We start from the raw sequence: 16,473 nt of genomic DNA, 5'->3' as shown, positions 1-16,473 counted from the left end.
AGAAAACTGAGATGTAAGGGAAGGGCTCAGGACAAATTCTTTGATTTTCCGTCCCCTCTATCCATGACACATTCTTAACCTCTACCCAAAACAATAATTAAAACAATATTTGAAATAAATTTGGCCTTAAAAAGAAGTAATCCAAGATTTTGAGGGCTAATCTGACATCCTTGAAGAACGCCAACAATTTGGAAAACAGTGCCAAAATGTATGGTCCAAAAGCATTTTTTATTAGACAAACAAAAACTGCTGCCACATATCATTTCTTCTCTCACGACTCAAAAGGTAAAGGAATTTGTTTGTTTTCTGGTCTTACTGCATACCACAATCCCCTTACCCAGAAAACCAGGGTAACACATACATCCAGCAATGGGCTTGAGAGTTATGGCTCAAGAATGTATTAAATATAATGGCGGACTTTCCATCAAAAGGTCTTAACTATCCTCAATGATTTGGAATGTCCGATTATTGTCTGGAGAAGGCTAGCTAATAAGTTCGGAACAGACCTCAACAGATTGGGAATGGTCGGGCGCGGTCGGCCAAGCACTCCTGATCAACAGTTTGATGCTTACCGCAACATTCAGGAAAACAATTTTGTCTAGTCAGATTACAATGGTGACTATGTCGTGACAGATGCTGCTGTACCGGATCAAAATGGATACTATGTCCTGTGTTGTCTGGACGATGTCCTGGGGAACAATAATGATCTGGAGAAATGTTTCATTGCCATTTTTTGCAGATTTAGTCCAAATTGCGTCCCAATCGTGTGGATGTTTTACGACAGCAACCGTTCACTGTCTTATCTATGTTGAATCCGATATGGGAAAATCGGGATGTTTTTTTGCCATAAAAAGATACAAAAATCGGATCAGAATCGGAGCAGGAGGGAATAATGGTGACCATTCAGCTGGAAGCGGCTGGATCTGGACATTTCCTAAACAATGTCTGATTGGATGTCCCGATTTAACAAATGTTTTTACAATTATTTCGATTTCCAGCCATCTTGATCAGACTTATCTTATCGGGAATGGTCCTATCAATGACTGCAGTAGAAAATCATAAATGTGTGACTGAGGCTTAATTGGACACACCAGAAACCGAATAATCCCTACCTAACCTTAAAAATGGTCACTTACCAACACAAACTAACGTAGTTGCAATTATAAAGATCTTCAGTATACTAAAACCCATCCAAAGCCAGGTATAAATTATGCAATACGCTTGACAATCAACAGGGGCAGCTCCAGGATTCGACTTTTGAGGGGGCGTAACTTCGGGGTGATGTTAACTTTTGCGCCCCTCCCTCAGTTTGGGTACAAATTGATGGTAGTGGGGTTTGGGAGGTACTCCCCCAAGAAAACATTAACAAGATTAAGCCAGAAACGGTCATTTTGGGCCTATATTATTCCTTTTTTAATCTGTATTGAAATTAAAACACACCCCTTTCAAAATAATTAGGACTTTTTGGTGTACAATTCAAAGTCTTACACTTGCAAGTGCCTGATTGAAAGTGAGCAAGCCCAGAAAACATTTTATCATTGCTGGGCTTGCTTTTGCTACTTTCAAGCCCTCATTTCAACCAGTAAGCTGAATCTGGTGCAAATAAGGATGGCTAAAGAAAAATATATCAATGGAAATATGATGCATATAGATAAATAAATTATTCATCCCTCATAGAAAACATTAACTCAGGCATTAAGTTCTGCAGAATTTATGAAGGGCATTTAGTGGGCGATAAACTCATTGAAGTGTTTGATCATTATACTCTTGCGTTTCATGCAACCATTTAGACCGAACACAGATTAAATAAAGTTAATACTACCATCATTACTATGTTCAGGACTCTCCATTAGTGTCTTACATTTCATGGTTTATGCCACTTGTAAAGCTCTTGTGCGACCTTTAATACCAGAAACTTAAAACTCCACATGAAAATTTTATTTTTGTCATTATCTTTAAAATGCAAAATCACGCAAAATTTTAGTTCTCCTATTTAATTCCAAGAAACTTCTCAAATATTTTATCAAGTTGTGCACTAGATCCTGAGTTCATCATCCTCAAGCTGAATTTGTCATCCATCTAAGCCAGCTCTTCTAAACAATTAAATGTGAATATATCCTGCATTCCAAGTGGCAGAGGCATTCAGTGAACATTTACTGTTTGGTTCCCTGCTTGCAATAAATGTGCTGCATTGCAACAGGAAAACAGAACAAAACAATTTGCTACGAAGGAAACGTTAGCCTTTACTGAACAAATGGCTGGGTCAGTATTCAATATAATTCTTATTCTTATTCTTTGACATGCTTCAGTGATTCTGTTCAGCCTATTTGTCAGCTAAATATACAGGCCAATCAATATTCTTGGATTCTAATAATAATTAAACCTAAGTTCAATCTAAATAGTTTATTGAACACAGCCCCTGAACACTTGACCCAGTTGTGTAACAATATTATATCAAAATGATCATCGCCCATGAATGACCGATTTAAAATAAATGCAAAACGCAATAACCTTATTTTCTTGGATGGCTGCTATGCCCTACTTAACATGGAGTGAATTGATCATTCGTTACTGTTACAATAATTACATAACAGTCAGTACTGTAGTAAATGATGATACTCACTGTTATAGTAATTTAGTTCATACACGCTCATTTGAAAACAGTCAAAAACATGACCATGTAATATCATAAACGTTAAGTGTCAAAAAGCTGTCTCTATTTCAAGAAGTTATTGGTTTGAACCCGTGTTTGGCGCTTCAGGGGTAGTTTAAAGATTTGAGGTTTGGGAATTTGGGAGCACTTTTGGGGCACAATTTAAGACAAATATACCCTCCCCCAAAACCAAAAATGTGGTACCATGTACTGGTGGGGGATAGCGAGGACCCTCCTTAAAAAAAAATGCCAATTTTATTTTTAAAATGTGCATTCTTGTGTATTTTATTCATATTTGTTAACAAAAAAAGACCAAAAAAAGGCCACTAGGACAACATTCAAGTGGGCGTGTGCTTGGTTCAATGTAATAAATTCAAGAGCCATAACTCAGATATTCCACCCCTACACAGTCATTTTGTTCAAGTTCTAGATGATGATTGGCAATAGTTCTTGAGTGAAATGTTTCAAAAGTCATTTAATTTTCAAAATAAATCTGGTAAAATAATAATAAAATAATTTGGTGTTCAACCTAAATCTCTCTATGAGTACTCAAAATTTCCATCGTATTTAACTCAAAAGACTTAATAATCCCCATTTTATCTACTTATTCAGAAATATGATGGATCTTAAATTGTTCATAAAATAAAAGAACATTTCTGGTTCCAATCAAGTTAAATTTGCATGCAAGAAAGTCGTAAAACACATTTAGATGTCACAAAATTGATTTTTACGTCAAGACTCAACAACATCTCTGTTTGATTTGAAAGACTGACTTTCTTTAAGACAAACAAGAAAATTCGATGTTTCGTAAGATTATCCAAGTTTTTGCAACAGTCCTTGGAAATCCTATAACATTAGAGACTGATATAAAACAGACGAAAGCTTGACATGTTTCGGCACATGGCCAGTTGATTTGTGAAATTATTGCTGAAGAACAAATGGGCATTTTATATAGACAATTGGTATTGTTTTGTATATATTTGGAAAATTCCTGTTTTGGTCTTGTACTTTTAAACATATGGTCAATGGACGGATCTTGTTCTTATGAAGTGTCCTTTAAAGGGACTTGCCCCTTGCTCACTGTTCACATATTGATAACATATTTTTCAACTTTTGTTCAAATCGAGGTACTGTACAAATGTAATAAACAATTATGAACTTATGATCCTTATTTTCATAATTACAAATGAGGCTGCTTTAAATTTACACAAGGTAACAAGAAAACAGTGATGATTCTTCCCTTCAATGTTAAACACATCCATAATGTCATCATTTCGTTAAGGGCTGCAATAATAACAGTGTTCATTGCTTGTTCAAGTCATAAAAAGGATCTTTGTTTCCACATATTCAGATGTTTTTCATGCATAATTGGCCCTAAATCAGGTACAAACAAGGTTAAGGCCCTAGACTATGTAACTGGTGTGTTAAACATCATAAATGGTTTAGAGTTATCCCTGAATTAGGCCTAGAAAAGAAATAGGTTTGTTTCTGGTTACATGCCCAGTTAAATCACAGTCGATTTAAGAGCATTTTTCATTGTCATATATGGAACTAATGCACTGTTTGGTGCTGAAATAAATCTAGTTGTGAAAGTAGCAAAAAAGCCATATTTGCAGAGAAAAAAATTCTGATACCCCTATTATTTTTTATTTAAAAAAATATATGAGTCAGTTGCAAATAGATAGGGTTGGTCGGCTAACCAGAAACAAATCTATTTTAGGGGCCTTAAGGATGTTGCTTACTGTGAACGATTAGTATGCTTAGGTTCCTTTTATAATTTCAGGGACGATCAATTCAGGGACAATTCCTTTTATACATAGGCATATTAGTTTTAAATCTATACAATATGATGCATAATCACATTATGTTAGTACAAAACAGATTTCTCTATCATATTACAGAAAGACAATCATATTTAAATGAGGCTGCCATATGGTGAAGAATCTGACATTTCCTGTAGCATTCTTGTTCATTTCTTACACAACATTGGAATTCCAAATGTAAGTAAAATGGCACATTTCTCCCAATCAAAAAGGCTCTGGCCCGATTCGGAAAATTAAAAAAACTTGCTTGCTATTGATCCATAGGCACAGTTGCACGTCCTCTATTTAGTACTACAATTAATAATATTGTTTTAACATTCGAAAAAAGATGAATAAATGTCGAAAACAATGCGTCTTATGAAGTATTTCTACCTTATTAGCCTATGGTAGACCACAATAAATCTTTTAGCATTCACCAAAAAAAATCATTTAATTATTTTGCACTTTCTGGTATTACATACATGGTTACAATCTTGTTTTCAGTAATTAATATTTTCCATAAATGCATTAGTTAGTTAAGTAGTTCCAGGTTTATCAGTCAAAATTTATGTTTGTTATTCATGTATGTATCGATTTTGAAAAAGAGTGTCACTTTAATTCAATGTATTTTCTTGGCCTTGAAATACTGAATGATTTTTTATTTTTTTAGCGGAGTTTCAATTTCGAATATAAGTAATAGTTTATGTTTTACTAATTAAAAAAACTTTTTCCTGGGTAACTGTTACTCCCTTGGCCATGGACAATAACTGGTTATTTTAAAAGAATATCGAAATTACTAAGGTTTCAAATTATGGTTACTTACTGTAAAGTTTCTGTGTACAGCATGCACTCTCTGAAAATAGACAAAGGAAATAATTAATATTAATGTTAGATTACTAAAATTCTAAGAAGAACTTCAAGAGTGTCAATAACCGGAATTCTAAGAAATGTAACCAAATATAACATTTTGACTTCAAGGACTTTAGGTAACAAACCATTGTAAACAAAACAGTGTACAATATGATTAGTCAATGCGTTTTAAAATCGTTGAAATTTTAACGGACATGAAATGCACATTTCCGAACAGAAACTAGATTCTTAGTAGGAAGTGCTTGACTAGCCCGCTAAATGCTGAAATTCTTAACCATTTTTAGTGTAAATAGTACTTAAAAATGACTGATGAGCCATTTCATTGGCTTAAAATATAGCTTAAGTTCTAAGAATAATGATACGATAATATTAATTGCAATGATAGTTAAGATCTAATTTTATAATTCTTTGAATCTAGACAAAAGCTTTCTCTAGATTATTTAGTAGTTTAAAGTTTTCCTTTTGTAATCGTCGAGTAACCTTTTGATTGATCAAAAGAAAAAAGTTGACATTTATTGAATGCTTTAAATTCACAAATTTTATTTGTTCTTAAGGTTTATTATATGACATGACATGACCATATGTAACACTGTCATGTAATACATGGATTTTTTAATTCCCTACAACTTAAAATCGCAAGTATATAAGCAAAAGTAAACCTCTCACAAGAAAGCATAAAAATCTTCAATTTTCAGACTTTTATCAATTAATATTACCACTGACAGTTCTCTTTCTAGCTTCTGTCACAGATGTCATTTACTGAAGTTTTCATAAAAAAACTCTGCAGAAACCGAGTGATTTAGACAACAGAAAATAATATCTAAAAATAAATAAAAATATTTTTTGCTGCATCTTGGATTAGCACCAAAGGAACTCAATTTATTTCAATATGAATTAAGGATCATTTTATTTGCATACCATAAATAACAATTGTAATTTAATAATTTTCAGGTTTGTATTTTATTAAGTTAGTCTCTGAAATGTAATAAATAATCTGATTCAACATTATTCTCAGCTATTCAAATGAAATCAATAGCGTAAGATCTACAGACCAACAGTTTAAAAAAGCAAATTTGGTTGCCATGGAAATGGATAAAAAAAATAATGCCAGTCAGTTAAATTTGCTTAGCATATACGAATCATGTCAGTACATATAAGGCATTTGATGCCCTTAAATATTCCAATATAAACACACCAAGGTCTTATCTTCGTACTTTAAATGATAAAATTTCTTTAAATAGCTCTCAGACCCTGAAGAAGAAATAATCATGTCAGTTTCTATTACTTTTTTCCAGGAAATGTTAGTATGCTAATTATATTTGCAAACTAAGCCTTAAGGCTTGCAACATAAAAAACGTACACAACTTATAAAATATGTTATGAACAGATTATACAATTACTGATTAAACACCTTTTTCAAAACAAAACATTTTGTAATCATCATTTTTTAATTTTTCAATTAGTTTCAGCTTTTTTTTTTTTTGTCATAGAAATCAGAAAAAAATACTCCAAAAAGATCCATGCCGGTTTATAGGGACAACTACGGTATGTGCATTGCAATTGGGAACGTGTTTAATGCTTAAATTGGTAGCAATTGTCTATTTTTGCCAACAATCATGTTTTTGCACAACAGGCTGTTGGCAAACATCAATCTATGACAACATCTCCACTTTTTTTCTGGAAAACACTAAAAATAGCTAAAAACATAATGAGTATCAGATCTCAACAGTAGCATTCGCAAGAAGGTCATTACCCATAATGCACCATGTGTCATTACCCATTATGCACCAAGCCCTCATTTATAAACACTGCTGCTACAGCAATTAACCTGATTCCATTGATTCATGATCGATTCTGCATGCAAATTAAGTCCTCTCACCACCAGCAGAAAGAATACGCAGTAGTCAGCAGGTTTATCCAGAAATGGAAACAGCTTTTTGCGGTCAATAAACGCAATTTAATTAGATGAATCTTCTTTAATACTTCTGCACTCATTTAAAGACATGGGTATGGACTTTTTTACAGCCATGATAGGGATTTGCTTCCTTAACAAATCAGATGCGAAAAGATTGTCACCACCAGATATTAATAAGCTGTGTGTAGATTTGTCAGTTGATCAGATCTGACATGAGCTAAAAATACTAAGCTAACTAGAGCTATCACTGAAGGTGATTAATACCCCCAAACGCCGCCTCTCATTATGATTTATCATTGTATGAAGTTTTCTGAAATTCCATCTAGTAGTTTTCAAGTTACTGTACGGACAAAAGTTTGACAAAAAAACACACAGAAAAAGGCAATAACTCTGTAATTTGATAAAATAGTGTAATGATTCATGTACACTGAACTCTTTCTCATTGTGCTGTACCATTGTATAAAGTTTTATTACATTCTATCTGGTAGTTTTCAAGTTATGCTCCGGACAAGAAAAAAGTCACAAAGGGCAATAACTCTGTAATTGGCTGCAATAGAATTGTGGTTCCTGTACACTGCACTTCTCTCATTATGATCTATCACTGTATGAAGTTTTATTAAATTCCATCCAATAGTTTTCAAGTTATGCTCCGGACAAGAAAAAGTAACAAAGGGCAGTAACTCTGTAATTAGCTGAAATAGAATTGCGGTCCCTGTACACTGCACTTCCTCTCATTATGCTCTATATGCTTGTATGAAGTTTAATCCAATTCCATCCATTAGTTTTTAAGTTATGCTCCGGACAAGATAAATTGCAAAGGACCGACTGACAAACCGACGGACCGACCACAGGGTGACTCCAATATACCCCCTTCAAACTTCGTTTGTTGGGGGTATAATAAATTCAATAAGGTGTTCATTAAAAGAAATTCTAGAAAACTCACAGCTCACGGATAATCATTGTTGTATTTTAGTATAAACAGTTGTTCAATTTGAATATTTTCCCTGTTCGTTGCCTTATATAATGTTGCAGATATTTTCGTTTTATGTTTTTAGATGCATTAGGTTTTTAGGCTGCAGGAAGCTAAGGGCCCGAAGACTTTTATGACCGTATATCGGAATCTGCCATCGGCAAATTGATGTTTCTTTTAACATTTGACCAATTAATGCGTGTGCAAGGGTATCAACACCAGCACTGTTAGAACTGTGGTGGTCAGTGATCTAATTTAAATTACCAATCTGCTCTAATATCTACGGAGAGCTGGGTTCTGCATGATTAGCTTGCTCAAAGTTACCACTAGCATTAGTATTCATAATATGTTGTGTGTTTAATATAGTGAGAATAAGCTATGTTTTTGTATAGTTATGCAATAAAAATCATAAGAAATGCAATTATTTTAATATCGATGAGTAAGAAAATGCAATATAAAAAGCAGAATACGCAAACAGTTTCAAAATGAACGCATACTAAATCAAAATTAATACATGACTTTGCATATATCTCTTGTTTCATTTTGGCCATGGCCAGTGATCAAGCTACCAGGGATGGGATTCAGGGATGGATCCAGAAATTGATGTGTGCCTTACTTACGGCCCAACCTTTTGAAATGCGCACCTCCTTCATAACCAAAATCTATATGGTTTCAAATGTTGGCAGGAGGGTTTGGGGGAACTCAACGAAGAAATTGTTGACAATTCAAGTCAGAAATGGTGCATTTAAAGTGTATTTTATTACTTTTTTCCTCTGACATAAAAAGTAACCTTGGATGATCCTGACATGGTAGAAAGAGACCTTAAACATAAACTTTATAAGCATGTCCAATGCATTTTGTTGGACGCGTTGGTTTAATGGGCATACCCTTATAGTAAATTCAATATGAATCAGTCATGTTTGAAGCATAGAGTAGATTTTACAAATAACAGCTTAAATGCTTTGTCCATGGCAGTGCATGTGTCTGAAACCAATGTTCCAAATAAGGTTTGTCCATGGCAGTGCATGTGTCTGAAACCAATGTTCCAAATAAGGTTTGTCCATGGCAGTGCATGTGTCTGAAACCAATGTTCCAAATAAGGTTTGTCCATGGCAGTGCATGTGTCTGAAACCAATGTTCCAAATAAGGTTTGTCCATGGCAGTGCATGTGTCTGAAACCAATGTTCCAAATAAGGTTTGTCCATGGCAGTGCATGTGTCTGAAACCAATGTTCCAAATAAGGTTTCATATGCAATTGCAATTGCATATTTATAACTCCATACTTTTTAAATGAGTTAATCAAGTGACTAATACTCAATAGTTTTGATTTAATTGAGTATCAGCATTAAAATCTATTAATACGTATGTTACTATATATAGTAACAAAAATAGTATGTTTTTGAGGTCAGTATGCAGCTTTATGCGGCATGATGTGATATCGGCCGGCGCGTGCAAGGCATTTCTTTTCCATAATTGGCGCATGGGAAAAACACATCATAAGCTACGGTCCTCGGGCCATTATGGACATATCTTCAGGCGATGATCGCATAATGGCGAGCAGCAAGCAATCATTAACTTCTAAATAGTATTTGCGAAGGAATTCATAAACATGCATATTCTATGTGCAGATGCTATGTTAATTTTTTTCACAACTACATTACTACACTCTTATAATGCAGCAGGCTGAAAGTCTTACAACGCTTTCAGCGCTTTGATTAAACTTTTCATGTAATGCTTCAGATTTTCTGAGTAAATATAAAGTCCAGAGCAATTTTACAGAGAAACTATGGTAATGTCCAATAGTCCTCCCACTGGCCAGTGGCTAGCTGATAAATATAGGTTGACTGGTTAAATGCTGCCCACTGTACAGCTAGACTGGTACAATCTGCAGGCATCTACACTGCACTGATGGAAAATCAAGGTCATGGTTAGGTGAGTGACCTCACAGTAATTATTCATGAGGTCAACTATCTAGCAGCATGAAAATGCTGTTAATATTACTACTCTCTGATATGAAACCAGATGCATTTGTTGATTTGTAAAGATTCCTTTTCAATAAGTATGGTTTGCTTTTGCCTGGTGAAATCATTTAATATTTATAAATGATTTTTTTATAGTCTGGAATTTGTTAATAAATTCTTATATTTTACCCCTCCCCCCAAAATCAACTCCTGACACTATTTTTATTCTTCTGTTTAGAATTTAGATTATTTCAGGCATCCGACTTATTATGGCATTTTTTTTTCCTTGGGCTGCTGAATGAAAAAAATGTAGTCAACAAAGTAAAATACCTGATATTTGTCACACGTTCGAGGCAATAAAAATTAATAATTCAAAACCATTTTCCACATCTGAAATTGATTACTCGGGTGGAAAATGTGCAATTCATTCTGTGGCGGAACATAATTTTATGCATAAATGAGCATCGCGAAATTAACACGAGGTTACATACCTGATAATGTCAGGCCTCCGATCTTGAATAAAATGGACTTATAATGGAGCTGCTCATGTAAGCATGCTTTATGGTAATCCCGCAGCAGTACAATGTAACATATGGATCTTATTAACTTAAATACAGGAAACAGTTAACATTGCAATTAATCTAACGTTACCAAATACCAAATATTGTCATTTTTATAAATTAAATAATTGTATTTAAAAGAACACTCGCTAATGGATGAAACCATACTAAAGACAAAACAAAATAAGTAAGACAAGGACATGACATTTTTTAAATTATGTTGTGAAGTACTTTATACTGCTCATCGTTACTGAATGAAAACGTCCTTTTAAAACATATTGTACATTAACAACCATTTTTGAAGCAATTTCTTGAACCACTGAGGCCCGGGAACAGTTAGGGCCACAAGAGTTAAGGTCCCTATATAGAAGAACAGGCACATGTAAAGACAGCCCATAAGAGTAACTCCTATTATCCCCCATCAAGACTGCACTTTACAGGGGTATGGAAAAATGGGCCCGCAAAATTAAGCTTCAGAAACATGACTTCGTGCATAATTATTATCATCCAAAAACAACTAAAATCGGTTGGGGACCTCTCCCACCAGAGGAAATATGGCATATTGTCAAGAAAAGCCATGTTATCTGTAATATACTGAAAACTTAGCCAATTCAAAAGCAGAAAGCCAGATTTGAAGACCTCACCTCTTAAGCTAACCAGATTCCAGAGAATAATAAACACACAGCAAAACTCCAGAATCACCACCAGGACAAGCTTTTATCTGATATTGACAGCTGAAAATGCAAGCCTCTATTGATATTGATGAAAAATGATCTAAAGCAGAGCTTTGTGCATAAAAGAGATATACTCCACAAAACAACTAATGAACTTCTACAATAACCTCTCCCACTGTAACGGTATGATAGGTTTTTTGGCCCCAATCATGCAGCTTTACATGCAAAGAGTTATTCCTGTGTTCACGTTTAGAAAATTGGCGTCAGAACGGAGACCTAGAAAGTGTAGAGGATCAATACAGTTATAGGGCTTCTGCCAACGAGTTGGAATAGTTTTATGTGATTTGCATCTTGTGCACTGCAGAGAAGCTTTGGTGACGTCAAGTTCTGGCTCGCAGCCAGCAGTACGAGAAAAACAGCAAAGTGCAGAGAGTGAAAACGCACTCCAAGATATTTCGTAATCAAGATCTTGTTGTTTTTCTGCAAGCAGCCATGACCTGATAGGATTGCATTGCCTTAATTCAATACATGCTGAGCAGTTACATGATAAATGTGCAATTTAATTAACCCACAACAATTTGCTGTTGCCGTATAAACACGTGACATAAAAAAGAATGAATAATTAAACAGAGCCATTAAAACACTGTATGAGTTCACAAAAGACAATATGCGCAACTGAAGTAGATCAAGGAATCTGTCTGGAGTGTTGATGGCAAATTTATGGGACAAAAATATTTAAAATTTAATGTAGCATTTCATGAAATACTTGGATTCAATCTGAACACATTTTCTTGACTTTGTAACCAATAAATTATTCAAAAGAGCATTCTGATTTGACAATGATGGAAGTGTTTCCTGTTTTTCTATAAATATCCACATTTGTTTCGTAATTAGCAATTTGTATTGAAGTTCAAGTTCATCTTTATGATTTTTTTTTTTCTTTTCTCGGGTTATAGTAAATTAATAGTACCGTATAAATTAGCGAAAAATAAAGAAACTTAGCATGCAAAAATATATAATTTCTTTCATAACCCAAGAAGTATTTTTTTTTAAAGATAATTGGAGAAATTTACCCCAAATATGGAAAGTTTAAATTAAATTATTTTCAACATGAAAACTAAAATTTGTTTGTACATAATGCGACAAATTTCCACAAAAGGAAACAAATTATGCATAAAAAATGTATACATCACGAAAATCCTCCATAATAGAACATGTTATTCCTGCTGAACACGTATTTTCTCTAGCAACATGTTTTTATTCTAAAATACACTAACATGCTAATCAGATGAATATGAAATTTCCCTTTTTTGTGAACTCACTGAAGGTTGAAATAAATCAACAAAACACATGTAATCATAGCATAAAAGAGCAGGTTAAAATACATGAATGGAATGAACAATAGATTTTAAAAAAGCACATAAAATTTCATAGACTCTTGACTCCATATTGCCCTAAGTATAATATTGCAAAAAATGTCATTTATTGTTACAAAGTTAAAATATGCATAGACCAACAACCCTCAAGACACCTGTAGTTAGACTGATGCAGCGCATCAAAAACTTGACTTTAATTGTACCCTCTGCCACAAAAGGTCGCATTGAAATTAAGGTGCATCGGCACGGATCAGCGGTGACATACAAACTCAACGTCACCCTCACGGCCTCCTGAAGTTAGCGTGTGTGCATTATGCTAATTTATGTAGAAGTCGTACAATCACATTTGACCCCAATTTGAAAATGAGATTTAAATTAACTGCAATTGTATCTGCCTGGAGTAAAATTATACATCACTCTTGCATAGCTTAAATCGATCCCTGTCTTTTGCCTGATACGAATACAACAATACAAGGCAGAGTGAGGGTAATTTCGGCAGACTTTCTTTACGATGAAAATGTAGGAAATAAAAGAAAAGCACATCGTTTTAAGCAAAAGACGTGTGCCACCTGCGATCAGTTTTAATGTCAATTTTTACGCAGAAATATTCATAAAATATGCCATTCAAAACATGATCACAATTTTAATGGGTTCAGGGCATTTGTTCCGAAGATCGATTATTTGGTTAACAAGCTCATGAATAAAATCTAGCATCTCTTATTATTACAAATACAATGCCAGTTAGAATTGAATTTTCTGTGCAAAAGTCATCATATAGGTGAGGAAACGAATAGCAATTAGACAACCTATCATTGATCAAAACGCTTGGATTTGAAGCAGTTATGGCCAAGATATAAATATTTGTGTTTACTTTATATATATATAAAAAACAATCTTGAACATAAAGAGTGTGCCAAGGGAGGTAATAATCATAGCCATCATTTTAGCTAACCAAGGGAGATTATAATCATAGCCAAACTTTTAGCATGCCAAGATAGGTTATTATCATAGCCATCATTTTAGCTAACCAAGGGAGATTATAATCATAGCCAAACTTTTAGCATACCAAGATAGGTTATAATCATAGCCATCATTTTAGCTAACCAAGGGAGGTAATAATCATAGCCATCATTTTAGCTAACCAAGGGAGGTAATAATCATAGCCATCATTTTAGCTAACCAAGGGAGGTTATAATCATAGCCGAACTTTTAGCATGCCAAGGGAGGTTATAATCATAGCCAAACTTTTCGCATGCCAAGGGAGGTTATTATCATATCCATAAGTTTAGCATGCCAAAGGAGGTTATAAAAAGTGATCAGCACTATGTTGCCAAAGACAACGTTCAATAATTAACATACATGTTAGATATATCTGAATGGTAGTTAAAGAATGATTACACCAAAATCCTACATAACATCATTCTAATATAGGAGGTTAAAAATAACAACAAGCACACTATGGCCCCCACATTATTCTTTAGCTGGAATCTGTGCAGAGTTACACCCCATTTAATACCCGATGCAGTTTTTGTATAAGCATATAAAACTGCATTTTGACAGATGTGGTTTTATGCAATAAAAAAACACTCAAATACTTTTCCCCTCACATAACACAATGCTTGATAAATGTTTTGTTAGAGTATAACAGCTAATTACATTTACTTCCTCTGCTATCATAACATAAATATGCTGTCAGAGGATTAATACTCCAGAGAATAAAAGACAAAATTATTTCCAAGATGATTGAACTAAATTAGGTAAATATATTGCCAACCATGGCTACAGAGTTCTGGAGCCTTTCCACACTAAAAAAATGTTTTTAAAAAATAACAGGTTATGCCAAGTGGGACTATTTGAAGACAGAGTTCTGCCCCTGACAAATAGTGTTTTTTTTAATGTTTGTAAACAAATTTAAAATTTGATCTTTGGTGTTTAATTGTCTTTTAATTATTCCACAGTGATAGATTTGAGGGAATTAGTTGAAAACAATACAAGCTCAAATGTTAGGAACATTAACTCTTGATGGAACACCTTATACATTTTAATACCAATCTCTCATTTTCAAAGATATGAGTAACAGCCCCCCTTTGGCCCAACACCTAGTGCCTTCTACAATGAAGTACAGATATACATGTACACAATACTTCTGAGAGAGAGAGAGGGGAGAGGGAGAGCACTTTTAGAAAACATCACTAAACATGGAGTCACAGTGCACTTTTAACAAAATATTGTAATGCATACCTAAATTCCATTAGTGAATAACTTTGGAACACTAATATACATTTATTTATTTTTAAACACAAACATACAACTGTGAATAAGCACTATAAATAAGAAAGACATATTTCACACTTTAAATCAACAACACCCAATGATTCACATATAAATGTCACCTTCACATTCACTTCTGTTTCTTTTTCTATATGCAATTGTCGAGTAATAAACATTGCATGAGCAACAATATATTGATGAGCACCTTCACCCATTCCCTAGTTTTGCCAGTATATTTGCTTAGCTTCATATAACGAAGGAAATAAAGAACAGTGTGATCAAACCCTCCTACCTGATTGAATAAAACTTGTCAACAAAAAATATAACAGCTTCTAAAGTATTTTCAATTCACCTACAACTATAAAAGTAATGGTTGCAATATGTTGTTGTAATGTTGCATCAATGCCATTATCAATCAATTATGAAAAGTTTTGTACATTATTCCGTAACCCCAGATTTCTATAGTATTACATAAACCCCTTAATTCTTGAGTATTACATAGAACCCCTTATTTCCATAATATGTTGTCACTGAAGTTTAGTAACAGGCTGTTCTAAGGTCTTTGGTTCGACTCCAGCTGCCATCAGGGACCTTTTCAATTTCTCCTTCCTTCATTGTTATTATCATTTTATAAAATATATTTTCTATCATTAAACTTGGTATTGCTAATCAGGTTTTCTAAATTAAAAGAATTGTATTTATGACATTTTAAAACTTCCAAAATGTAGGTACTGGGCTTTAATTTAGTGCAACCACCACCCACGCATACCCGTGGTTACCCGGGGTTTCTCCCTGGCACTCCCTGTGCAATGACAGCCTGCAGAATCCCATGCACTATTAAAGTCAGAGACCACAATGCTACCACAAATAAAATAGGTGCAAACCAATTCAGGCTCAATTTTACTCATCAGTCTTATAAAGTGCATGTGGTTGTTTTCGTAATCATTTTTCTTGCTTGAATCACTCATTTGTAATTGTGTAACAACCTTTACCATTTTGATATACAATGATATAATATAATTGTTTTCATGCTCAACCAAGTATTACCCTCCGATAAATATTAACATCAAAAGCACATACTGCAGTATCTTTATATTTATCATGGAATTCCTATGAGCAATAAATAATCCACGGAATTTAATGCGGCTCAAGTCGGAATGAGAAACTATAAACATGAACATGTACTGTTTCATTTAATTTGCCTGCTCATTAGAGCACTTACGGTACATTTTTTCTGCTATGAAGCACACATTAGCAATTATGCTACACATAAACTAGCTCAATGTAAAAACAGCTTTTATCGTTTGGAAGTATGCCAGATAGCCCACACTATGTACTGCACCAAGCTTTTAATGATAAACATTAACCGAAAAATACATGTTTAAACTAGGCCATACCAAATGTTAAACCTTCTATTAAAA

General features: G+C 33.9%; 1 protein-coding gene across 8 annotated transcripts in view; it reads right to left on the bottom strand.

Moving 5' to 3' along the window:
* Window positions 1-16,473, bottom strand: part of LOC128205741 (zinc finger protein 236-like) — a 74,462-nt gene that overhangs the window by 33,731 nt on the left and 24,258 nt on the right. For all 8 annotated transcript variants that reach the window (XM_052907653.1, XM_052907661.1, XM_052907657.1 and 5 more), the window contains exon 2: window positions 5,279-5,308. The gene's annotated coding sequence lies outside the window, so the exon portion shown is untranslated. The remainder of the gene's footprint in view (window positions 1-5,278; window positions 5,309-16,473) is intronic.

This window comes from Mya arenaria, chromosome 10, assembly GCF_026914265.1.
Source record: "Mya arenaria isolate MELC-2E11 chromosome 10, ASM2691426v1".
Classification (NCBI taxonomy): domain Eukaryota; kingdom Metazoa; phylum Mollusca; class Bivalvia; order Myida; family Myidae; genus Mya; species Mya arenaria.
This window is presented reverse-complemented; position numbering and strand designations above follow the sequence as displayed.